Source organism: Triticum urartu, chromosome 4A (assembly GCF_056163025.1).
Source record: "Triticum urartu cultivar PI428250 chromosome 4A, HENAU_Tu73, whole genome shotgun sequence".
Lineage (NCBI taxonomy): Eukaryota > Viridiplantae > Streptophyta > Magnoliopsida > Poales > Poaceae > Triticum > Triticum urartu.
Genome location: NC_141876.1, coordinates 84,502,978 through 84,530,124, shown reverse-complemented (window position 1 = coordinate 84,530,124; position 27,147 = coordinate 84,502,978). Strand labels below are relative to the sequence as shown.

The 27,147-nt window shown below is 43.8% G+C and overlaps 1 long non-coding RNA gene across 15 annotated transcripts; it reads left to right on the top strand.

Moving 5' to 3' along the window:
* The first annotated feature begins 11,367 nt into the window (after positions 1–11,367).
* On the top strand, positions 11,368–17,660 carry LOC147974893 (uncharacterized). Of its 15 annotated transcripts, XR_015600381.1 has the most exons (10): positions 11,370–11,809; positions 12,180–12,797; positions 12,885–12,937; positions 13,566–13,687; positions 14,253–14,569; positions 15,008–15,216; positions 15,306–15,420; positions 16,661–16,786; positions 16,933–17,072; positions 17,402–17,660. It is a non-coding gene; the product is annotated as an uncharacterized LOC147974893 (long non-coding RNA). The 15 variants fall into 15 exon arrangements; XR_015600375.1 differs by lacking the exon at positions 12,180–12,797 and having other exon boundaries at positions 11,368–11,809; positions 13,563–13,717; XR_015600376.1 differs by lacking the exon at positions 12,180–12,797 and having other exon boundaries at positions 11,369–11,809.
* Positions 17,661–27,147: the final 9,487 nt, after the last annotated feature.

The following is a 27,147-nucleotide window of genomic DNA, read 5'->3' as shown; positions in this document are numbered from 1 at the left end:
AACAGAGTGTGCCTAGTATGTCTCTACTTGACTAGCTTGTTAATCAAAGATGGTTAAGTTTCCTAGCCATGGACATGTGTTGTCATTTGATGAACGGGATCACATCATTAGAGAATGATGTGATGGACTAGACCCATCTGTTAGCTTACCACTATGATCGTTTAGATTATTGCTATTGCTTTCTTCATGACTTATACATGTTCCTATGACTATGAGATTATGCAACTCCCGAGTACCGGAGGAACACCTTCTGTGCTATCAAACGTCACAATGTAATTGGGTGATTATAAAGATGCTCTACAGGTGTCTCCGATGGTGTTTGTTGAGTTGGCATAGATCGAGATTAGGATTTGTCACTCCGTGTATCGGAGAGGTATCTGTGGGCCCTCTTGGTAATGCACATCACTTTGAGCCTTGCAAGCAATGTGACTAATGAGTTAGTCACGGGATGATGCATTACGGAATGAGTAAAGAGACTTGCCGGTGACGAGATTGAACTAGGTATCATTATACTGACGATAAAATCTCGGACAAGTAACATACCGATGACAAAGGGAACAATGCATGTTGTTATGCGGTTTGACCGATAAAGATCTTTGTAGAATATGTAGGAACGAATATGAGCATCCAGGTTCCGCTATTGCTTATTGACCGGAGATGAGTCTCGGTCATGTCTACATAGTTCTCGAACCCGTAGGGTTCGCACGCTTAACGTTCGATGACAATATATATTATGAGTCATGTGATTTGATGTACCGAAGGTTGTTTAGAGTCCCGGATGTGATCATGGACATGTCGAAGGGTGTCGAAATGGTCGATACATAAAGATTCATAAATTGGAAGGCTACGTTCGAACACCGGAATGGTTCGGGTCGTTTCGGATAAGTTCCGGAGTACCGGGGGTTACTGGAACCCCCCCCCCCCCCAGGGGAAGTTATTGGGCCTCATGGGCCTAATGGTGGAAGAGAGGAGGCAGGCCAAGGTGTGGCGCATGCCCCCCCTAGCCCAAACCGAATTGGACAAGGGCTAAGGGGGGAGGCCCCCCTTTCCTTCTCTTCTTCCTCTCCTTCCTTGTTCTCCTACTTGGACTAGGAAAGGGGGAAACCTACTCCTACTAGGAGTAGGATTCCCCCCCCTTGGGCGTGCCCCTTATGGCCTCCCCTCCTCCTCCTCCCCTCCTTTATATATGGGGGAAGGGGGCACCCCATAGACACACAAGTTGATCATTAGCTGTGTGCGGTACCCCCCTCCACAGTATTACACCTCGGTCATATTGTCGTAGTGCTTAGGAGAAGCCCTGCGTCGGTAACTTCATCGTCACCGTCAACACGCCATCGTGCTGACGGAACTCACCCTCGGCCTCAGCTGGATCAAGAGTACGATGGACGTCACCGAGCTGAACGTGTGCAGATCACGGAGGTGTCGTGCGTTTGGTACTTGATCAGTTGGATCGTGAAGACGTTCGACTACATCAACCGCGTTACTTAACGCTTCCGCTTTCAGTCTACGAGGGTACGTAGACACACTCTCCCCTCTCGTTGCTATGCATCTCCTAGATAGATCTTGCATGATCGTAGGATTTTTTTTTTGAAACACTGCGTTCCCTAACACGTAGGTCTGTGGTAAACTACTCACACTTCATCAGAGAGGCAATCGTGTTCATGTAGAAGCCCTCCGTGATCGAATCCCCCTCCGACAGGATGCCAGAAAAGGCCCCTAGATGGGATCTCACGGGTACAGAATGTTGTGGCAGTGGAAAAGTGGTTTCATGGCTCCCTAGAAGTTGTTGCGGTATTTGAGAATATATAGGAGGAAGATCTAGGTCGGGGGGTCACCGAGGGGCCCACAAGGTCGGGGGGGCACGCTCTCCACCCTTGTGGCCACCTCATGGCTCTTCTGACTTGCACTCCAAGTCTCCTGGGTGTCTTCTGGTCCAATAAAAATCATTGCGAAAGTTTTATTCCATTTGGACTCCGTTTGGTATTCCTTTTTAGCGAAACTCTAAAATAAGGAAAAAAAACAGGAACTGACACTGGGCTCTAGGTTAATATCTTAGTCCCAAAAATCATATAAAGTAGCATATTAATGCATATAAAACATCCAAAACAGATAATATAATAGCATGGAACAATCAAAAATTATAGATACGTTGGAGACGTATCAAGCATCCCCAAGCTTAATTCCTGCTCGTCCTCGAGTAGGTAAATGATAAAAACAAAAATTTTGATGTGGAATGCTACCTAACATATTTATCCATGTAATTCTCTTTACTGTGGAATGCTACCTAACAAAAATTATAGATACGTTGGAGACGTATCAAGCATCCCCAAGTTTAATATTGACATAAAAACAATAATACTTCAAGCATACTAACAAAATTATTATGTCTTCTCAAAATAACATGGCCAAAGAAACCTTATCCCTACAAAATCATATAGTCTGGCTATGCTCCATCTTCATCAAACAAAATATTTAAATCTTGCACAACCCCAATGCCAAGCAATTGTTTCATACTTTTGATGATCTTAAACTTTTTCAACTTTCACGCAATACATGAGCATGAGCCATGGACATAGCACTATAGGTGGAATGGACGGTGGTTGTGGAGAAGACAAAAAGAAGGAGGTAGTCTCACATCAACTAGGCGTATCAACAGGCTATGGAGATGCCCATTAATAGATATCAATGTGAGTAAGTAGGGATTGCCATGCAACGGATGCACTAGAGCTATAAGTTCATGAAAGCTCAAAAAAAACTGAGTGGGTGTGCATCCAACTCGCTTGCTCACGAAGACCGAGGGAATTTTGAGGAAGCCCGTCATTGGAATATACAAGCCAAGTTCTATAATGAAAATTCCCACTAGTATATGAAAGTGATATCATAGGAGACTCGCTATCATGAAGATCATGGTGCTACTTTGGAGCACAAGTGTGGTAAAAGGATAGTAGCATTGCCCCTTCTCTCTTTTCTCTCATTTTTATTGGGCCTTCTCTCATTTTTTGGCCTATTTTTTTTTCTGGAGTCTCATCCCGACTTGTGGGGGAATCATAGTCTCCATCATCCTTTCCTCACATGGGACAATGCTTTAATCATGAAGATCATCACACTTTTATTTACTTACAACTCAAAAATTACAACTCGATACTTAGAACAAAATATGACTCTATGTGAATACCTCCGAGGTGTACCAGGAACGCGATGAATCAAGAGTGACATGTATGAAAAAATTATGAACGGTGGCTTTGCCACAAATCGATGTCAACTACATGATCATGCAAAGCAATATGACAATGATGGAGCGTGTCAAAATAAACGGAACGGTGGAAAGTTGCATGGCAATATATCTCGGAATGGCTATGGAAAGCCATAATAGGTAGGTATGGTGGCTATTTTGAGGAAGGTATATGGTGGGCTTATGGTACCGGCGAAAGTTGTGCGGTACTAGAGAGGCTAGCAATGGAAGAAAGGTGAGAGTGCGTATAATCCATGCACTCAATATTAGTCATAAAGAACTCACATACTTATTGCAAAAATTTATTAGTCATCAAAACAAAGTACTACACGCATGCCCCTAGGGGGATAGATTGGTAGGAAAAGATCATCACTCGTCCCCGACCGCCACTCATAAGGAAGACAATCAATAAATCAATCATGCTCCGACTTCATCATATAACGGTTCACCATACGTGCATGCTTCGGTACTGACAAACTTTAACACAAGTATTTCTCAAATTCTCAACTACTTACTAGGATGACTCTAATATCACCATCTTCATATCTCAGATCAATCATAAGGAATCAAACTTCTCATATATTCAATGCACTTTATATGAAAGTTTTTATTATATCCCTCTTGGATGCCTATCATATTAGGACTAATTTTATAACAAAAGCAAATTACCACGCTGTTTTAAGGACTCTCAAAATAATATAAGTGAAGTACGAGAGTTCATCAATTTCTTTAAAATAAAACCACCGCTGTGCTCTAAAAAGATATAAGTGAAGCACTAGAGCAAATTTGCCTAGCTCAAAATATCACTACAAAAAAATACACTTCCGTGATGATACGTGTTTCTCACAGTAGGTCGCGTTTTTTGTCATGCATGTACATCCATGAAGATTTTATGACAGAATCAAGATAGTCATACATGTGCTGTCGTAGAAGTGTTCCATGACATTACCAAAATTATCATCACGGAAGTGTCCACTTCCATGACGATAAATCGCGCGTCACAGAAGTGCTTTTGTCAAGGGTGACCGACACGTGGTATCCACCGTAACGGAACGCCGTTAAGCTATCGGGTCGGGTTTTGGATCCGATAACCCATTAACATCCCCTACCAATGGGAAATTTCCACGTGTAAAATTCTTATTGGCCGAACGAAACATGTGTCAGCTCGTCAGTGGGTCAGATAGGCGCCTATGATATGTCGACACGTGCCACGGCCCACCACTGGCCCATTTATCTTACAAAGCCAGCCCGTTTGACTTGGTCAAAAGTTAACGGGCTGGCCCATGAAAAGCCTGTTAACGGTCTCTTCGCAAATAGCCCATTTTACAGCCCGTTAACTCACGGCTCGTTAGGCCCTAAAGGAAATTGGCCTAACAACGTCATGTGGGCCGTCGAATATAACACCAGCCCATTTCACTTTCGGCCCATGTATGGCCCATGATGTCTTTCGGCCCATATGAGGCATTCGTATCTTTCGGCCCTTTACAGGCCCACGGTGACTCTAGCCCATAATGAACAGTATTTTTCTTTATACCCGTTAACAGCCAGTGATTTACATGGGCCGTTTCCAGCCCATGTTAGCTTTCGGCCTATTGACGGCCCATACGTTCTTGGGCTCCTTCTCGGCCCTCGATTACTTCTGGCCCGTTACTGGCATGTTCCCCTAATGGGCCAAATTCGGCCCATGGCAAGAGTCGGCCCGTTACTGGCCTATTACCCTAATGGGCCAAATTCGGCCCATGGCAAGAGTCGGCCCGTTTCTGGCCTGTTAACCCGTTGCGCCGTTTCCAGCCCGTCCTATATTCTGGCCCATTAACGACCCATTATGCCTGTGACAGAATTAAGCCTTTGATGTCCTACGGCATGTTAACGGCCTGTTACCGTGCTGGGCCGATACCAATTACGCCCGATTACGGCCCATGTAGACCCATTTATCCGACGGCCCGAGGCCCGCCGATTACAGGACCATTTATCGATGGCCCGTAGGAGACCCATGGATCCTACGGCCCGTATATGGCCCATGGTAGTTGCGGCCACTAGCAAACCAGGGAAAAAGAAGACTAGGAAATAAATAAGGTCGGAACTAACGCTAGGCTATTAAGGCGATTGCACAGATTACATCCACTCGGCATCAAAGATCGCCACCAGTGCAAATATAGGGAACACCCTACACTTACAAAAATGGCTTGTTGTTTTCTTCAGCCGGTGGCTGCACGTTAAGAATAAATTTTGTATCGCACCAAAACAAATTACAACTATATAACAAAAGGAAGGTTGGCATAAAACTTAATAGTCTAGCATGTAAATGCACCACCAGAAGTTCAGAAGCTCAGTTCATTTGACCTAACTATTACGTTTTCATGATGTATTATCCGATGGAGCACATAACCCTCGCCTTCATTTCCCCTAGGCTCCTGAACAACATAGCAAATGTCTGATAGTCTGGTTTCAAAACGATGCATACCTTGACGACATTGAGCAATGTTTCTCCTTGTTTCACAAAGGGTCTCTGTTATGGAATGGACTTGTGTTTGGAGCGCAGATACAACATTGCTTTGAGCTTGCATATCTTGATCATGAGGCAGTTTGGATGATATTGCCTTAACAACCAACCCAGTATTACGCAGGAACGTGCTTTTGGCACTGTTAGTGGACAGGTACTAACACACTGCAGCAAGAGCTGACATTGCGGTTATAGTTGCCTCGCCACCTTCAGAAGGTGGTGGTTCCATAATTTTTTCCATAGCTCGCTGAAAAGTTGAGGTTTTACATTAGTAGTACTAGAACAGAAGATATTAAGGAGGCAGCAAAACCAAACAAAATAGCTTTGGTCTATATACAGAACTTATTCTGGTGAACCCATGTAAAATATTAGTTGTATTTTATTGCAAAGTACATAATAAAACCAGGTTCCAAACATATGACCATGTACCATCGCTAATGTATTGTCTATTTCTTCACATTGTATTGATGGCTAAGGATAAAGAGACGACGTTTATAATACAATAAGCATAGTATGACATCATTCATATCACAAAACAACTAAGAACAGACAAACAGGCAATTGTAACGTTGTGTGGGCAAGTCCAACACGGGACTAGATTACGGGTTAAGATCAAAGGAACATCACTCCTCTCTTTTAAACCTTGTAAGGTGCAATGATACGCTAAGACAATTGTGTATAAAATTGAAAAGAGTAATAGACATTGGCTGCAAACCATGCAGTTCAAGGCACAAGTCAGAGTAAGTAGTAGTTAAAAGGCATGAGGATTAAGGACTTACAACAGCGGCTTTGACTGGTGTAGTCATGCCCTTCTTCTTGCTGGTGTGACAGTCCTTGAAGATTTCCACAACATTTGGTTCAGGTACTTTTTGGTCCTTGCGGGCTTTCCTCTGCATTTCGAACAAGTCAATATAGATCTGATAATATGGTACATCAAAAAGAGTGAAACAGCAGCTAATTACAAGAGCCTCGTAGTGTGCAATATAGCTACGAGATCCTGTCGTCTGTTGGAATTTCACTTTCGTACGGTTTGTTCTTTGAACAGTTCACCTACAAGAAGATAGATTTGTGTGGCACATGCGTAAAATAGGACTTCAACATGTGATTTGATCACATATATATAATGTACCTGATACTTCAGATCAGACCAGTGTTTAACAAGGCCCCTCCAGTCTTCATCCGATATATTTTCCACTGGAGATGTTTGGGAAAGTTCACTGTTATCCTTGCCTTCAAAGTGAGTTTTCCTCAAGTTATACCGATACTGTCGCAGAGCAGACTTGAAAACATGGGTGCAAACTTGTCTGGTTGCATCATCTTGGCTATCCAACTTGAACCTCATATGTTGAAAATTATGGGAGTCTCATTATCAGCAACCTAGAAAGTATGGGACCGAGCAAGATGATATTACTAGTTTCCATACATAACCATACTTACAGATAAATGGTCGAGGAAGGTGTTGAACTGGGTTTCATCTTTATCATTCCAGTACTAAATCCATGTTGGGAGGATACGTACATGACACCTAACGGCAACCGCTACCTCTGATACTAACTTGGATGACTCTGTAGCATCACGTGGCCTTTTTAAACCTGCCTCAAAACGGATCTCCATTCTTCCTCCTCTAGATTTAGTTAACCTATCGAGCATTATCCCTGATGTTTGTTTCCTCTTGCACCTAGGTGCTAGTCCAACAACGAACATAGAAAGTATTAGTGTACATGAAATTGTGAGACTACATATAAAGAAGCATGCAACTGTAACTTGACTCCAGCAACTACCTTCTTACTGTTGAACCTCACAAGGTTCATCTAATATTGCCAACTCGTCTTGTGTCAAGAGTGCTTGGGAAGTAGTGTCAGGTGGCAAGGGAGCTTGGGAACGTGCTGCTAGCTTAGTTGACGCATGAGTAAGTCGTGTAGCTGGTAGTACTGTGGTAGGTGTTGCAAGAACTAGGGATGTCTCTGCTTGTTTGGTGGCAGCTATTTGTTTCTGTTTGGCTTTTTTGGCAACTCGTGTAGCATGGGATGCCGTGTTTGTAGAATTTTCCACTGGACTTTGACCTTCTATTACACCATCAGTACCAGCAGAATCTGCAGGATTCATCCGCTTCTCATTCCCTGCCATTCTGTGTTTCTTCCTCTTTCTTTGTGCCATGTTAAGTCAAGCCGACAAGAAAAATGAATAACAATTTAGTTCTTCAGAACAAAATGATGCGTAATGCAGACGAACTGAACTTTGATGTTAGACAACCACATGATAGGAGGATGTAATATGTATGAAAAACAGGACGGAAGAGATAACCAGAACTATGATGTGTAAACTAAGAAGAAGACATTTCACCAAATTAGAAGCAATGCAATAGAAGGTAGACACCATATGAAAGATGCTACAAATATCGCTCTGCCAAGTTAACAGTGTCTCATCATAAATGGCGTTTAAACAAATGTGAAGCAGTACAAGAAATAAATCATATGCAAGATGCAAACAACATCACACTACCATGTTAGAGGTCTCTCGTCATTAGTGCCATTACATATTCACAGCATTGCATATTCACAGCTTATGATGTGTAAACTAAGGAGACACTACAAGAAATATGTCAACTAGTGACCTTCTGTCAGTGACCCTGGAAGAATTAGTCATGGATCTATGACCATTTGAGACCAATGGGTCAAAAGCTGTTCGGGGGGCTCCAAACCCTAAACCATTGCGACCATTTTGGTCAGAAAAGTCGTAATTTCCTTACACGAAATGGTCATAAAGCAAACAACGCTAGTCCGCTGCCTTATTTCTAGTTGGTAACGACCAATATATATGGTCATGGCCTTGTAAATTGTGGTGGGTTGCGATGACTAGGCGCCATCTCATCAGTTTTGCCTATGTGTCATGTTCATGTGTCAATTTTTGCTCTAGGTTGTGAAGCAACCTATATTTCTGTTATTCCAGAAATTCCCAGCAAATTCTCATAAATTTTTTGGATCATATATTTATCAAATATGTTAAAAACCTTCCTTGCCTAGTTCAAAAATAGTTCAACAATATTCATTTTCCTATTCTATTCAGAGCAGCACTTTGTGAAGGAAGTACCACTTTGGCATGTCCAAATAGTATCCATTTTCTACAGTGCTTTTCTATGCCCAAATAACTATCCTCCACCAAATGCCAGCTCAATCCATTCATTATTTTGAGCCCAGCTTCAACATTCGTATTTATGTCCAGTGTGGTACTTTGCAAAGCAAGTACCACCTAGGCTCCTCCTTTTGAGCTGAAAATTTGTGAAAACGGTCTCCTTAGTAACTGATCATCCTCAGCCAAAACTCACGCCCATTAGCCATGTACATTTCCCGTACCGCTAATCAAACACTTGGTTGCTAATTCATGTTTGAACATCGATCGGTCTCCTCGTTAGAATCTTATGTTGTAATTTTATTCCTAGCACCTACCTGGGGAGTGCCCAACCCACTAGGCATACCTAGGCCGCCCAGAACACATGGCAACGCCACGGTCACGCAGTGACCACGCGACGGGCATGTGAGTTTACGCGCTCTAGAGTTGGGGCCCTCGGCCACCACCCAAACCTCGACGTATCGCCACCAAACCATGTACTTATGATCAAATATGTACTTATGTAACTAGAAATGATTTTTGGAAAAAATAAATAGCAAACTATGAGGCAGCTGCAGTTCTAATTTGACCCGCTTCCAACTAAATCGGCGGAAATTTGTCTTTTTCACAAAAGGTGGATGCAAACTTTTTACACCCTACCATTTTGTCAATTGTGCATTAAATATGTCCTAGTATTTTATAAAATTGATTTGGTCAAATTTTACAACAATTATTTAGTAGGTCTTTCACAAAAAAACCTCCTTTTGGGCACTCAAAAAATGGAAAATGATTTTTTCGTCCAAGGAAAATGAAAAATTCCTTAGGCAACATTGTTTGCCATTCCAATATGCACCCTTGTGCACAATATGAGATCATTTGAACAAACTATGCCATGGATGTGGCCATAAGATTGATCATTTGGCTGAAAGCCATTGATCTCCACACGCGATAGCTCGTTTCTGAGAACACTTTTTTTAAAATAATTGCCGTATTACAAGTTTTTTATTTTTCCTAGGAACTTGGCCACATATAATGACACAATGCGAAGGTTTTCCAATTTTTTGATTTTTTTGAATTTTTTATGCCCGTTTCAAAATGCGGTCAAAACAGTGGGAATGACCGTTCCTAGCTAGTGGTTGAATCTTGGAATTTTTTTGGTGTTTCTCTGATTAAATAGATACTTATGTACCTAGAAATGATTTTTGGAAAAAATAAAGAGCAAACTACAAGGCAGCTATAGTTCAAATTTGACCCGCTTCCAGCTGAATAGGCGGAAATTTGTCTTTTTCACGAGAGGTGGATCAAAACTCTTTACACCCAACCATTTGGTCAATTGTGCATTAAATATGACCTAGTATTTTAGAAAAATGATTTGGTCCAATTTTGCAATAATTATTTGGTAGGTCCTTCACAAAAAACCTCCTTTTGGGCACTCGAAAAATGAAAAATGGTTTTTTCGTCCAAAGAAAATGAAAACTTCCTTAGGCAATATTGTTTGCCATTCCAATATGCACCCTTGTGCACAATATGAGATCATTTGAACAAACTATGCCATGAATGTGGTCATAAGATTGATTATTTGGCTTGAAAGCCATTGATCTCCACACATGATAGCTCATTTCCGAGAACAGTTTTTTAAAAGAATTGCCGTATTACAAGGTTATTATTTTTCTGGTAACTTGGTCATATATAATGACACAATGTGAAGGTTTTCCAATTTTTTGATTTTTTTTGAATTTTTTATGCCCGTTTCAAAATGCGGTCAAAACGGCGGGAATGACCGCTCCTAGCTAGTGCTTGAATCTTGGATTTTTTTGGTGTTTCTCTGATTAAATAGATACTTTTGTACCTAGAAATGATTTTTGGAAAAAATAAATAACAAACAATGAGGACGCTGCAGTTCAAATTTGACCCATTTCCGTTTCCTGCTGAATGAGCGGAAATTTGTCCTTTTCATGAGAGGTGGATCAAAATTTTTGACACCAAATCATTTGATCAATTATGCATTAAATATGTCCTAGTATTTTAGAAAATTGATTTGGTACAGTTTTGCAACAAATATATGGTAGGTCCTTCACAAAAAAAGTCATTTTGGGCACTCAAAAAATAGAAAATCGATTTTTCGTCCAAAGAAAATGAAAACTCTCTTAGGCAACATTGTTTGTCATTCGAAGATGTATCCTTATACACAATATGAGATTATTTGAACAAATATTTGGTTGATTCTTTACAATAAAATTCATTTTGAGCACTCAAAAAATAAAAAATGAATTCATGAAATAACTTATCTTTAATTGATTAAGACCAATTTAGATGGTCATAAAATCTTCAAATTTCTTGCCGCGTTTTGATTGGTCCAGAAGCATATCACGCGGATCATGCCTCAGACACCGTCGGATGCTCCCGAATCCAACGACAGCCCTCACCCCTCACCCTCTCACCCACGGCCCCCACTCCCCACCGTCGGATGCTCCCGAATCCAACGGCAGCCCTCACCCCTCACCCTCTCACCCACGCCCCCACTCCCCATCGTACCCGCAATCCCCACGCACCCACTCACCACCATTCCAATCCCGCACCCGCACCCGCTCGCCGAAACCCTAGCCGCCGCCCCTCACCTTGGCCGACCCTCAGCCCGTCGACGGCGAGGAGCCCTCAGCCCGTCGCCTGCCTTTACCGACAAATCACGCGACCGCGTGCCCACCAAATCCCAAATCTCACCGTCTCCGCCCTCTCCCCGTCCCCTCCACCAAGATCGCACCAACCACCTCGATGGCCGCCACCGCACCGCCGCACGCCGCGGCGCTCCTTGCCGCACTCGCCCTCGCCCTGCTCGCGCTCGCGCCCCCGGCGGTGGCCGAGATCCGGTCGATAGCAATCCGGGCCGACCCGCGCACTATGATCCCGTGCGGTGCGGGAGAGCGGCACGGCGGCGGAGAAACCTCGGCGACCAGACGACGGCGCAGGTAAGCTTCGCCCCGCTCGCATCTTCCCCCACTAGCCTGTGCTCCCTCCCGCCACCCCCACCCCATCCCCTCCCTCCTCCCTCTCCTCCGTGTCGCCTCTCTCCTCTGAACCCCCTAGAACAGCAACGCCAAAAATCCTAGAGCAAATTGATAAAATGACACATGTTTCCTGGGAGTTTGATCCAGTGACACATCTTACTTTTTGTTTGATTAGATGACACATCTTTGATTGACAACTTGATGATATGGCACAAATAGAGTTTGTCTCTCCTTTTTCACTTATGGGGCATCACTTCATAATTTTTAGGATGGTTCTGCCCTCGCATCGATTCACCCGTTGCGTAGTTCGATTAATTTTTTGGTTGAACAGAACGACGCACGGGAGGCTCACCTGGATCAGTACATGCATGGACATGTAATATGGAACTAGGCGATCCTCCATGCAAACAAAGTGTTTGTTAATTGAAAGAAATACGGCGCCTCCTCTCCAACGCTGCTGCCTCGCCGTGCTTACTTCTCGGCGCTGCTGCTTGCTAGCTCTCTAGTTGTTCGTTGTTGTTTGAGTATGGGATGACACCTCTGAGTTCGTTGACGAGCGCGGCGACGGCAACGGCGACGGTGGCGGAAGAAACGGATCCTCGCGGGAGGAGAGGAAGCAGGACAGGAGGCGGCGGGGACTTGGCAGCACGTCGGGTAATATGCACGGCGAGGCAAGCGCTGGGGACCTGGCAGCGCGGGGTAGGAGCCGGCGTGGCAGCGGCGCTGTGCTTCCTCTTCCTGTGCATCGCCTCGTCTGGCCTTCTCTGCGTCGTTTCGTAGGATCGATGGAACCAAGCTGAGTCAGGCAGGTGAATCGATGCAAGGGCAGAACCGTCCTACAAATTATGAAGTGCAGGCCCATCCGTGAAAAAGGAGATAAAAACTCTATTTGTGCCATTTCATCAAGCTGTCAATCAAAGATGTGTCATCTAATCAAACAAAAAGTAAGGTGTGTCACTAGATTAAACTCCCAGGAAAGATGTGTCATTTTATCAATTTGCTCAAAATCCTAACCCTTTCCCTCCCATTATCGCAGGTTGACTCCGGTCCGGCGTGGTGAATCTGCAGCGGCGGTCAGATCAAGGCAAGGTAACAGAAATACGTACCATCCGTCTGTTGTGATTTTCTTTTGACTACTAGATCCGCCCCTGCTCCGGGCGCACGCACACAAACTGTTCGACTACTAGATTCGTCTCAGCATAAGTCAAGTTTCACCAAATGGTAGCGCAGGGATAGATGAGCACACGCCGCTGTTTCCGTCTGATGACGTGTTTGTTCCTTAGATGATGTGGTGCCCGCTGTTCTACTGCCGTGATGGCCAACAAATTCGGTGCATCTTTGCGTGGCATATATAATACCTACTCTGTTTCTTTGAAAGGGGAATTTCGCGGTTCACGGTTATTGAAGGAACTCGGTTTCTCCCAGATTAGGCAGTGCCACACTGTTTCTTTGAAAGAAAATTTCGCACTTCACGGTTGTTGGAGGAACTCTGTTGCTCCTACGCTACACTAGCTAGTAAAACATCACCATATGCCGTGCTCTTTTCTCCAGATGTTTGGTTCAGATGATTCATTTCTCTCGCATTGCTTGTTTGCCCACGCATTATCGTGTTGCTCCTGTAGGCATTTGTTATAGACAGAGTACTGATTGTGAGTGGTCACTGAGTAGTCAGCCTTTGCTACTGCATAAAAATTCACACTTGTAAGTGATATAGCAGGATTGGTCGGAAAGCTGGGCTGTACATAAACTCAAAGAAGTTTGGCGGCGACGTTAAGCCGTGCATGCTGGAGATGACGGCCTTCCTCAACTGCCCCGCCTTGAACAAGCAGATCGATCAAAGTAATTCCATATCTAGCGATGATTATCTCAGTAAGTCTACTAGAATTGTGCTGTCCTTGTACATAAACATCGAGGAAAAGGGTTTTTCATCTAAAGATAATAAACTATGTCAAATATGAGTACCTGTATATGTGTTAAAATTCCCGCGGATTCAAATGTAAAGTGTGGTCTCTGTTTGCTGAAGTATCCTTTGAGGTGTAATGCTTCCACCAGAGATTAGCTACACCAGCACCTCCGTAAAGCAACTAGTATTATGGAATCTGGTAGCCATGGAGGTGATTGCTCATTGCTGTACTTCACTAGCTTCTACTTACTGAAAGACTAACTACATTGAAACTGTTAACTGGTTCAAGATTAAACTGAACCACTGCAGCTACCTTGGTTAGATAATCTGGCTGAAATAAGAACTCAAATCCTTGGTTAGTCTGGGAGATGTATCTGTTAAAGGTTGAGCTTACATAATTCAGGCTTACATAGTTCAGATGGTTTTACCTTAGCTTGTTTGAACCAAGAAACTGAGCAACATGGGTAACTGTCAACTCAAGGATTTGAATTTATTTGGCAGGCACCAATTGGCAGTGAGAGGTAGAAGGGGAATGTTGACACCGTGTTCCATGCTCCTTCAGACATGGAGTCCAGGCGCGCACGGCTCCGTCGCCCCGCGCGCTCCATTGGAGGAGCCCCCGCCCTGCGCGTGGCCGCCTTGGAGTTGGAGCGCTTCCTGCCCCACGCCCCTTGTCTGCTCTGGCGGCGGGTTCCTCCTGGCCGCGATGATGCCCGAGGCCGGCCGCTACACCCACAAGAAGGATGACGGCATCTGCAACAGTGAGTTGCAGGGTTTTGCTTGCTCGCTTGCTTACTTTGCTGCCTGTCTGTAACCTGGTCAATTTTGTTTTCTTCTACCATTCTCAGTGTCGTGAAAATGGAGATGCATGTCTAACTGCTTCACATGCTTAATCTAATTTAATGTGTAAAATGGCAGGCAAATGTTGCTGCAAAGATATTAGTGGTATATGTGCATGCATTTGACAATATGATTTCACATGTGTGTTTGAACATTAACCATACAGATTATGGCACTGTTAATTTGGTGCAGTTGAATGAGTGCTTGGTGTTGATATTTTGTTAAATGAGCATTATTTTGTCTTATAATAGATTGATTTTCACTGTTTTGGTTAATCAAAGTCCCACAATCATATGTGATTTAATTGACTGAGATGTTGCAGTAGACTTTGTTGCTAGCTATTTAAGATCACTTAAGATATTATATAAACATCATATTGTGATAGTGGTGGTCATTGTGTGCATGCAATTAACCAGGACGACGAGCGCGGCGACGAGTCCGACCAGGGCGCGCTGGCAGAGGAGGCCCAGGAGCTCGCCGCCCCTGATGGCGAGGGCGTGCGCGACTTGGATGGTGGCCGCCAAGGCCAACGCCAGTGAGGACGTCGTCCCGGAGTTCATTGGGGGGCTCATCCCATTTGACAAGGCACGTGCCACTACAAGTGCGTCCCCGTGGACGGCATGAGGTAATGTATCCTAGTACCTTGTTCGTCCCGGATCGATTTGTCTCCTTTCTGTGTAGCTGAATGTTGTTCATGTGACTGTGTCTGGGCAGAAATAGTGAGGATGAAGAGGTGAATGGTGTTGATTGTTGAACTGAAAGCTTGATTTGGTCAGGTGGAAGGTGGCTTTGTGAAGGATGTGGAGGTGGGAGAAGAAGAACTCTGAAGGTAAACAATCTAACACTGCTGCTCACAATCTGAGGCTTGTTTATTTCTGCACTGAACTGAAGCTTGTGTTTATAAGTGTAGCTTGTGTTATACTCTTTACTGAACGCTCTGTGCCACGATCCCATGAGTAACAACTTTGATTCTTAATCCTATTTGTAATTATACTTTGACTGTACTGAAGCTTGTGTCTGATTGTAGGCATATGGTACTGAACTATAGTACTGAACTGCACTATAGTAACAAGAGTAGCTTGTTTAATGCTTGTTGCTGTTGCAAAACTAACCTTCGAGATGAAATTAGTTTGCTGGCGTTTACTCTCTACTAAAGAGATTTAGTAAAGCTGTCGTTGGTGGTTCAATTCTGAATACATACTGATATATGAATTTTGAATATTACTCTGTTCTAAAGAGATGTGTACTGAACTGAAGATTGTAGGCACTGATATATACTTTGTCTTTGCCTTTGTGCTCTGCTCGAACCTGGCCAATTTAGTTGAATTGTCTCTGGGGCCTGTACGTGGGCGTGTGATCCAAGTAGGGCTAAACGTGTTGATGCTACTGATCTCTCGGCTGTACCACTATGCATTGCCGTTGCTTAGGCAGCATGCTACAGGCACATCACAACAACTTTGAAATTTGAGCCGCGTCGTAGTTGTGTTGTGGCTGCTGTTTATATGCTGCATCCTTTTGTTATGAGTATCAAAACCAATCAACAGATGTGTGAAACTGTTTATTTGGTAGCTTCTCGTAGAGCGAGGGAATTGTCTAGATCCACACAGGCAAATCAGAGTGCCTCTCTGCTAGAATATGTCTGTTGATAAACGAGTTGGCACAAGCGTTCAAAGCCAATGTTTCTTGGGGTAGTAATGTAGAACATATAAAAAAGGCATCTACCCTGCACCCAGATTCATGCGAGAGATTTCAAATAAGGGCAGTAATGTGTGTGATTCAGTAAAACCAGTAAATAAATAGCACTGGGGTTTCTGGACTTATTGTGCATATACAACATATTTCTGGACTTATCGAGCTACTGTAATATGAATGTATATTAGGACTGTATTGAACCCTTCCATGTTTCTGGACTCATGAAAATAAACTACATGCGATATACTCAAATAACACGGGTTTGGGACTATTTTATGGTGTTGTGGATATACTTTGTGATTTAAAGCTACTAATCTATGGTCTGGTGTCATATCATGGTCTAATACTTTTTTGTTTGACTCTTTCTCCATTGCCAGGAAAGCGGTGAGTAGATGTCGATGATGTCTACTTGCTTGGCTGCTATGGTGATGCATGCACTGGTGAAGCACGCGCACATGCAAGGCTGGCCCCATGTCTTCCTTGGCTGCGAACATCATCTACAGGTACAGCATTGTCCCACATCTCTGTGCTGTTTTGCTCGTTCTTCTCCTTGCATCCAAGAAAATTTGTGCTTAATCTGCTATTGATTACAGTCTTTGTTCGTTAATACCAAGTCTAAATTGTTCCTTTCATTTTTCCTGTTACCCAGGCTAGCAGTATGACCGGATGCGAGGACCTGCTCATTGACCAGGACAATCTATGAGCTCCCAGCGCCTCTCATACAAGGTGCGTTAGGGCCAACCTCTTCCGGAAGAAGGCCACACTCATGTACCCTCTGGATCAAAATTGGTATCCCTTCCTGCCTCTCCTTTTGGATTCACATGATTTTGCCTCATGGATTGATGGATGTGTCTGTAATTGTAAAGTCTGGTCCTCGTTTACTTTCTACTCCCTCTGTAAACTAATATAAGAGCGTTTAGATCACTATTTTAGTATTCTAAACGCTCTTATATTAGTTTACGGAGGGAGTATAATTTATTGCATGCTTGATGAGGCTATGTCAAGTGTCTAAATTTTGAATGCATGCTAGCTAAGGCATTTTTGAGCACTTCACGTTGATTGGGCGTTTAGCTCCTGTAATGTTCTTGAAGTTCATTGTTATATACTTCTTGTTGTAGGATGGCAAGTTGTCGCAGCTGGAGCAAGTCTCACGAGAGAGAGCAAGTTCTTCCTGTTATATAATTCTTGTTGTAGGATGGCAAGTTGTAGGATGTGCCATAATTGTCTTATTGCATATTCCCTCTGGTCCTTCTATATTCCTGTGTAAGGAAATGTATTCCTGAGATGATTTGTTATGTAAACCTGATGTGATGCGATGGATGATTTGAATTTCATATGGAGTTTTCTTGATTTGAATATGAAATAATGTTGGATGTACGTGTGTGTGTGTAACTGGGCTAGAGGCTGGTCCAAAAGGCTGAGATCTAATGCCGGACAATTAATTGGGCTGAAGAAGGCCACAGCCCAAAAAGCACTGGACCGTTTAAGAAATGAAACAAAATAAAATCTCAGAAAATAAAAAAGGAAATAGATTGCAAAAAGGATGAGGCCCCAAAAAATGGAAGAAGCTCATGAAAGCCAAATTGTTGGGGCAGGCCCATGTAGCTAATCAAAGCATAGGAAAAAAAAACAACAAATAGGCTGAATTGTTGGGCTCGGCCCATGTAAAACACCTAATCGGACCGGGCTGAATCTTGTCAGTGACCTTTTCAATTGGTCGCAATTTTGCCACGTCAGATTGCCACGTTGGATCCGGCGTGGCCTGGGCAGACATCCAGTGACCAAAACAAAAGGTCATGGGTTCAACGACCTTCTATTTTGGTCAAAAACATCTACGACCTTCTCACAGAGAAGGTCGTTAATTTCAGTTTATGACCGCCAGCTTTTGACCTTCTGTTTTTGGTCGCAAAAAGGTCGCAAATGAAAAACTATGACCTTTCAGAGATCAATAGTGAGGGTCATAAGTTGACATATTTCTTGTAGTGAGAAGACATTTCAACAAATTAGAAGCAATGAAAACTAGACACCATATGAAAGATGCAACGAATATCACTCTACCAAGTTAAAACTGTCTCGTCATAAGTGCCATTTCAACAAATTAGTAGTATAAGCTAGAAAAGAATGTGAGATGTAACCTATATCACACTCTGAAGTCAAACATGTCTTATGATAAGTGATTATTGCAGGTTACACAACAGTAGTAATTTGATGTAAGAACATGGTGTGATAGACAGATATTGTATGTTCTAGAAACAGAACACGTGTCTTACTCAAGTATAATGTGTAAAGTAAGCAGATGGAATTCAACAAAATTAGAAGCAATACAAGCTAGACATCACACATAACATGCAATCACATATAATAGTGCCAAGTTAGAGGGAGCACCGGTGATGCTGCACTAGGGGAGACATGCTCATCATAAACACAACTTTGTTGAGTGTCTATGCATGTGTTGTCTTGAAAATCATCTTGGGGGTGTGGAGGAATAGAAACTGTAGAGGCCCTCCGTTCGGAAGGAGCACCTTTATCCGCTGCCTTGCTAACTTCCTTCCGCTTTATTGATTTTGAATTGTCAAGTAAAACCGACAAGAAAAAGCAATAAAATTCTCTCTTCGGAACTCATTCATGCATGATACTGACAATCACTACTTTGATGTTAGGCAAATACATAATACCAGGATGGAATATGTACGAAAAACAGGACGGCATGGCATGTTCACAACTGTTTGTGTAAACTAAGCAGAAACCATTCCAGCAAATAAGAAGCAATGCAAACTAGACACCACATGAAAGATGCAACCAATATGACTCTGCCAAGTTAAAAGCGTCTCATCATAAATGGAATTTCAACAAATTAGAAGCAGCGCATGCTATAAATCATATGAAAGATGCAACTAATATCGCACTGCATATACTAAAGGTGTCTCGTCATGTTGATTGATGCGGGATACAAAAAACAATAGTTTTATGTAAGGACATGCTTAATAGACATATGTACTATGTACTAAATACAGGAAGGCATGTCACATTAACAGGTATAATGTATAAGCTAAGCAGACTAGCACATGCAGTTTAACCAGATTGGAAGAATTACAATCTAGACACCATATGCAACATGCAACCACATATCACGCTGCCAAGTTAGAGCAAGCACCTGCGATGCTAGTGTAGGGGAAATGCTGTAATCAACTACAGAGCTACGTTCACTATCTTCATCTAGCATTTCTGTTTCTTGAGAATCATGTCGGGAGGCTGACCCTGCATTCTTTAAATGAGGAGTAGTCCCCTTGCCCGCCTGCCTTGTCATAAGTGATTGATGAGGGATACACAAGAACATTAGTTTGATGTAAGAACATGGTTAATACACAGATGTACTATTATGTATCAAAAACAGAAAGACATGTCATATTCAAAGGTATAATGTGTAAGCTAAGCAGATGCAATTTAACCAAATTGGAAGCAATACAAGCTAGACATCCGGCTGGAGTGGTGAGCATGATCATCTAGGACCTGAGAGCCTGGTGGGAGGCGGGCTGCTTCGCCACCATCACAGCTTTTTAGTTGGCTTCCAGGTGATGCCTATCTTTACTGGGCTTGTCACTGGCTCGGCCAGTGCCCTGACTAGCTATTGTCTTCTGGTGCTCACGGGATGGTGGTTCATGTAAAAAAATATCTTTCCTTATCTTACCGACTTCGGCCTTTCGAATACAAGCTAGACACCATATGGAACATGCAACCACATATGACACCGCGAAGTTAAAGCAAGCACCTGGGATGGTGGTTCATTGCGAGCGAGGCCATCAACTCTAGAGCTACGTTTACCGTCTCCATCTACTGACACTACACCCTTTATAGAGCTGTAACATGTCTTGCCTACCCGCATACAAAGCTGGAGAGACTTCTCTCTTTTCTTTTTGGCTTCTCTCATGGCAGCAAAGTCTGAAATACCCTTGCATAAAAACACAATAGTGAGAGTAAGGGTGAAGTGTGTGCAGAACTAGTGCACTGTAAAAGTAGCAGATAGAAGGTGGCTAAAAAATAAATGACAGGAGACATATGATAGCTCTACAACATTGCAACTCCGTATGATTTTGTAATATATGAGCATAGGAAATGCAGGTACTCCTCCAGCACACCACCACATGTGGTCATATCTAAGATAACAGTCGACTGAAAATAAATAGGTCAGTCGATTTTTTTAATGAACCATCCGATCTATAAGGAACGGGCAGATGGCCTTCGTCTACCTCCCGCCAGTCACTGTTGACGATCTTTCTCGAACTGCCAGCGACCACCGGCCCAGACCCCTGCCTCCGCCGCCCCGCCCTCCCATCGACCTCACACCACTGCCGTGCTTGGCAGCGCCCCCAGGCCATCCCTTTAATCCCGGCCGACCTCCAGATCGGGCGCCAGTAGCTCTAGGCCGCACATGCCCCTAAGATAAACACCAAGGCGCTGATTCCTTGGTGTAATACGCGTACTAGCGCCTGTTACGCCGGGGAATGCTCCCGTTAATTGGGAATCAACTGGCCAGAAATTGAAATTCAGGGGGGCGACAGACCTCTAGCTAAGGTGAAATAGTATATGAGGAGAAACCTTGTGCATCGCGAGTTACTAGGAACATCTAGTATCAAGAAGAAGCGGTCAACTAGTGTCTTCTGTGGGATGAATATCGTGCAAGCAGAGACGTAAGATTTGCACGAATAAGGGAGGAGGAGTACCTTTTTCGGTTGCCGGTGTGGTCACCTCCACATGTCGCGCCGATCTTCTTTTTACCGAGGAAACCGATGTTCTGGAGGGTGCAGGCTTGGACGAACCCATGGCCAAATTGTTGACTATGTTGCCGTGGCCGTATGTCGACGGAGGGGAAGCAGATCCGAGGCAGCGAAGGACGGCGTAGTAGGAACAGCTCCGGTGCGGTGGAGGGTGGCGAAGTTGGAGCGGCAGCGGTGAGACGCAGGATGGCGTGGTTGAACTAGCTCGGGTACGGACGGCTTGGCCTCGGCTTCAACTACTAGCCGTGGAGGGCGTTGTGGTTGAGGTTGCGGTGGACGACGACGTCGGGGTATCGGCTCCGGCGTGATGGAGGAGGGCGGCGGTTGATGGGTGGGATGGGGTGGCGGACGGAGGATGCTGGGGTTTCGCGGCTGGTGGAGAGGTAGTTTTGGCGCCCACGGAGTACGAATGGGGAATCGGACGGGTGGGGGGGAACCATGTTTCGGTCTGGGACGCGCTTGTTTTTGGCTTTTTTGAACAGAATATGGGACACGCTTGTTTGAAATTTGGGGAAAGTACAAACTTTGCCCCCCTCTTAAATTTCGGACCTACTGCGGGTCAGGGGTAGGATGGTAATCCCAGGTGTCCCAAATAGTGGGCGGGAGCGATTTCGACCGCGCGCATGTGTGCTTAGGCGGCCATTGTGTATGAATGTTTTTTGGATGCGGTTGTGTGGCGTCTAGATGAAGTTACAAACCTACCCCGGTTTAGACCTTTGGACGTCGGGCCGGTAGGTTTCACGGGTCGGAGTTATTAGAAAAGTAATTTCCTTGTACTACCAAACATTGGTCTCACGCGGTTTCGGGCGAGTAGAGGCTCTTTTGGTGCTTCGTTCAAAATTTTGAAACACAAGCACTCACGTTTAGAGTACTCTTTAACTATGAGAATTGACCTAAATAGACAATGTTATATTTGACCTTGTATGTTTGAAAATCTCATTAAATTATCTGCTTCTTTTTGAAATTTTGACACTTGAAAATCCTATAACTACGATTATTTTGGAATGGAGGAGCTAAATTTGAATCTATTTTGTACACGACTACATATGCTATTATGTACAAAATCAGAGCAAAGATTGGTGCCCCCATAATTTAGGTATGGTTGACAAATGCCATGATATCAAATTCAAATAATTGAATGGACTTCATGTTGAATTCGATTTTTTTAAACCACCTTAAGTTGAATTCAAATGTATGCTAATTCATAGGTAGCTATTTATAATGTCCATTGTGTAACTTTCGTATGTATAATGTGCTTTACACACACAACATGAACTATACTCACATTTATATTCGATTGCTAAAGCGATGCATTGTCTGGAGTTCAAAATAATAATTATGTGGATCAATTGTGTCGAATAATAACATAGACATGCTCAAATTCGATAGAATCTAGATGTCTGATGGATCAATGACCGCTCCTTACGCGAATTGCAAATATCATGATCCCATCCTAATATTTGGATACAATTTATATATTTAATCAATGTGTAGAGCAGTCTTTTACGTGTAGTTTCACTCTCCATCGGCGGTCTCTCACACATGCTCACACACTCTCTCTCCCGAGGTGTCTTTCTCTCACACATGCTCTAGATATAACCCTCCCTCCCTCTCGTAACCATTTACAACTGTTTTCACTAACCTTTATCACAAGCACTCTTCCTATCGCAAACATACACACGCACAATCCTCATCGACCCTTTCTATATACATGGACCTGCCTACGTGTCTCATGTACGCACATTATCATTACGCATGTCTCTCATGCATTGTCTCACACTTCTCTTCCTAATCGACGAGTATGATTCTAGCAGAGCATTCTGTAGGATGCCCCTTAAAGTTAGGTTGGATGAATAGTAACATCAGAGATAAAGGGGTTACCTTAGTCCGAGAACCTAGGGTGACAAATCCTAGCCGGCTTTGTCAGTGGACACAGAGTCCTTCACAATTCTGCTATCTTTGTATTGTACAACTAGTCATCCATGGGTCTTCCTGGATGCGTCACGGGCCGACCAATGTGGCGCAGGACGGAACCGAACGAAGGGCCTCACCTCGACCCACCGAACCTCATGCGGTGACACACCCTCTGCCCCCACATCTCATTATCTTCTCACACCCACACATACCAACACAAACACCACACACACACAGAAAATTTCTCCTGGTGCCTCTATTTCCTCCCCCCTTGCATATACACACTCAAGGGAATGAAATCTCTTGTCGTGACGTCATATTCGTCTCTCTCTCTCTCTAGACCACTCTCATTTCTCGTGCTATATCTCCCATGCCCCCCTCGGCCCCTCTACCCATGCATCTCTCGAATACGTAATACACACACATACCTCTCTAGGCCCCGCCAAATGCATCAACTACACATTCACACATGTTACATCACGTACCCCATTGATCTAAAAAGCCCTCTCTTCACGTTTATTTCGCATACAACATTCCTTTTGAATAAAGTGTGGCCAAAAAATTATTTTAGAGTTTCTACATATATACAACATTACAAAGTTATATGGAGGAGTACGAACGCTAATTTGCATTGCATGGTGCCCACAATGATATTTATTCCGCACTGTGAATTTGTATATTTTTATACTATATACAAAGTTAGTCATAATAAAGAGAAACGAAGAGCATCTCCCTCTCCATCGCATACCCTCCATGTACGCCCCTTTCACGTATGCACACAAAACTATCTCCAGGTCCTCTAAAAGTAAGCCCCCGGAAAATTCGCGCATGTTTCATCTTTCTCTCGCGATATATGCAATGACGATCATTGTATTTGAAGCGAAAGCACGATACGTACATTGGACTTCAGAATCCACTCATTACAGTCACCATTTACGTTTAGTGGTTATTATACAGTCACGGGCTCACCGTACAACTCTGTATTTGCTCATGACATGACTAGTTGACCAGTTAAACGCTCCACGTGGCACCTCTAGTGTTGCATCACATTATCTCACTACCATCGTGCCCACATGTCGACTTGTATCTACTCTACATCTACACTCTTATAAGATACATAAAATACACTCTTATAAAAAACAGAGTTGGTGATGGTGGTGTGCCTGCCATCCTGCAATATAGGCCGTCCGATTTATATCTGATGTGATGGTGGTGTGCCTGCCATCCTGCAATATAGGCCGTCCGATTTATATCTGATGGATAGGAAAGAAACTATGGCAATTTTGCAAAAAGTTACCCACACACCTCTCCACATTTGCAAATAAGGCCTTCCCTCGTTCATCCTTTTCTCTCACAAGATAAACAAGTCATACAAATGCATCTTGATGTTACGTGCAACGCACGGGCATCTTGCTAGTAAGAATGAAAACAAACGACAAAAAAATATTTGGACGGTGGTTCGAAGTCATGACCGCGGGCACAGCGGACAAGGTGGCCTTGTATTGGTATGCTGAGCCGTCTGTTTTAACACACAGGAGCTAGTGTGGTGATTATACACACACACACGCATGCACACGAACTGCATCCACGCAACACTCACACAAACACATGCACCCACACACGCACGCAACACTCACACCTACACACGCAGCCACGCACGCACGCAACACTCACACACACGCACGCAACACTCACACGCACACATGCACGCATGCATGCACACACCAGTACACCACACGACCAACACACACTCTCACGCTCAAGTGGTCAACCTACATGTGCATGCGCACACATCACGCCCTGACAGACACATACACAACCAGGTGATTCCCGCGCACGGGTTGGAGCCTTGTCGTGCCTGCATAAATTTGTGTTTATCTGACCTTTTTCCTATGCGAACTGACAGGTGGGACCCACAAGGAACATGTTCAATTTAACTAGTCAACATGGCGCCACGCAGACTATTTGGCCGGTCAACAGAGTGCAATCCGATACTGAACTGTGAGCAAGTGACTGTATAATCACCGCAAAACATATATAGTGACCGTAATCAGCTTATTCTGAAGTTCGGTGACCGTATTACGCTTTTCTCTCTGCAGGCCCTCCAAAATTACATATCTACATGTTCTCGCATGTTACATCTAACAACTATGCAATACAACACTACTACTACACTCTAACACAATAAATTATATGTGTTTTTAGTTTTACTAGATATCATATTGTTACTTATAATTATTCAGTTTGCATACATTAAAATTGCCTTTGAAATGTATGGCCAGTATCATCTACCACGCGGGAAAAATCCCACCCTTTCCTGTTTAATCGGGTTTGTATCGATGGATCGTTCGAAACAGCAAAACTATAGTACTATACAGTACAAGTGACAGTTCACCGGGCCGTCGTGTCGTCTACTCCTCCGTTATAAGAGTGGAGCGCTCGCTTTCATAAATCTTCTAGTCCCTTTCGCCGACATGTGGGACATCAAGCTACCGGGTCCACGTGCCATACCGGAATACAGTACAGAGCAGCTGGGGTGAAGCACCCCAGTCATGGCGTCGGCGTAGTAATGAGCAATGAGGCGTCAAATCATAAAGCTGCACCTTTCCCGCAGTTAAGTTGGAGGGACGAAGCAACCATCATTTCACTCGTTGCTGAATCCGCTTCTCCCTCATCTTCTTCAACTTAACCACGTGTTGCTTCTGCCGTTGTTCTGCCTCATGTGGGACGCGGATCGGCTTGGTAAAGCACTGACATGTGGGACCGCATGTTAGCAAACCGCCAGGACAACGTCCTCCGAAAATAAGAAGCCTAATCCTAGAATTACAAAGGGCTATGTAGCAGCTACGTATACTTTCCATCTAATCTATATATGCCCCCTGATTTTCAGGCGGGGTGGGCCTAATCCTCTCCTTTAATCCAATCAAATAGTCCCACATCACATCAGTTTGTAACTTTACGTAAACCATTACGTGGATGTAGCATTGCTCAAATAAGAAACCTCCCCTGCCATCCGCGTGGCAAAATCACCTCCTTTTTACTAATCTTGATTCTATAATTTTTTAGATCAATATAATTGAGATTTGTATAGATAGCACACAGGAGCAAAACCAAGTGGTACGGTTAAGGGCATCCACAATGTGTAGCCAAATGTGAAAATAGCTTTTGGCATCGTGGGAACCATTGCGGACGGTGTTGCCAAAGCCAAAAAGATGGAACCGAAGCTCCCTGATTGATTGATTGATTGATTGAAGGAATAGAAAAATGCAACGTCTCTCCTCTTTCTCCCATGCTTGGACGCATGTAGTACAGTATAGAGCACAGAGTCTACTCCCCTGTCCCTTCTATCACAAATCACAAAGTAGTGAGGCATCAAATCACAAAAGCACGGACGAAGCAACCATCATTTCACTCTTCGCTGACTCCGCTTCTCCATCGTCTTCTTTGAGAAACCATCTCACCGCACTAGTACTCCTAGTAGTACTAGTAAAGGACTTCCTGGGTGCACATAAGGCGGTTGTCTTGGCTTGCAGGCGGCACTTGCGAACGACTTACCTTGGTCTCCCTCAATGGTGTTCTCCGTCGAACGCACTTCGCCAAACCACCAAAAAAAGATATCGTCGACGTCACCGCAATGGGGAAGGAAGTCATATATAGTTACTACCTCCATTTTTTTGTACACAAGGCCAGTATATCGGAATTAAAATTTGCAAAGGGCCACTAACACTAATCGAGGCAAAATTGATGGGGTTAGCAACCAAGGACATTAATATCCCCTGCATGCATGCGGAAGTGAGAAGGTTGGTTTGCATGGCGCTGCATTAATCAAGCGATGAGGAGTGAGATGGTTAGCTCTTCGGTCTTTGGAGAAAAAAAATACGCATTAATTGACACGTGAAACGAGGATTTGTATCGATTAAATCCCGCGAAGGAAAACCCCGCCTTTCTTTTTTAACACTAGTACTCCTAGTACGTACGTACTTATCCTGTTTGGGTCTAGGCCTTGCATTGCCAAACTTCGCCACACATTTTTGCCAAGCTTGCCTAAAGTTTTCAAAATGAGAGGGAGGTACATTTGCGCACGGCTGTCGCGGTCGCACCGCACCCTCACACGGTCGCTCCTGCACGCCGCGGTCGCACCGCACCCTCACACAGTCGCTCCTGCATGCCGCAAA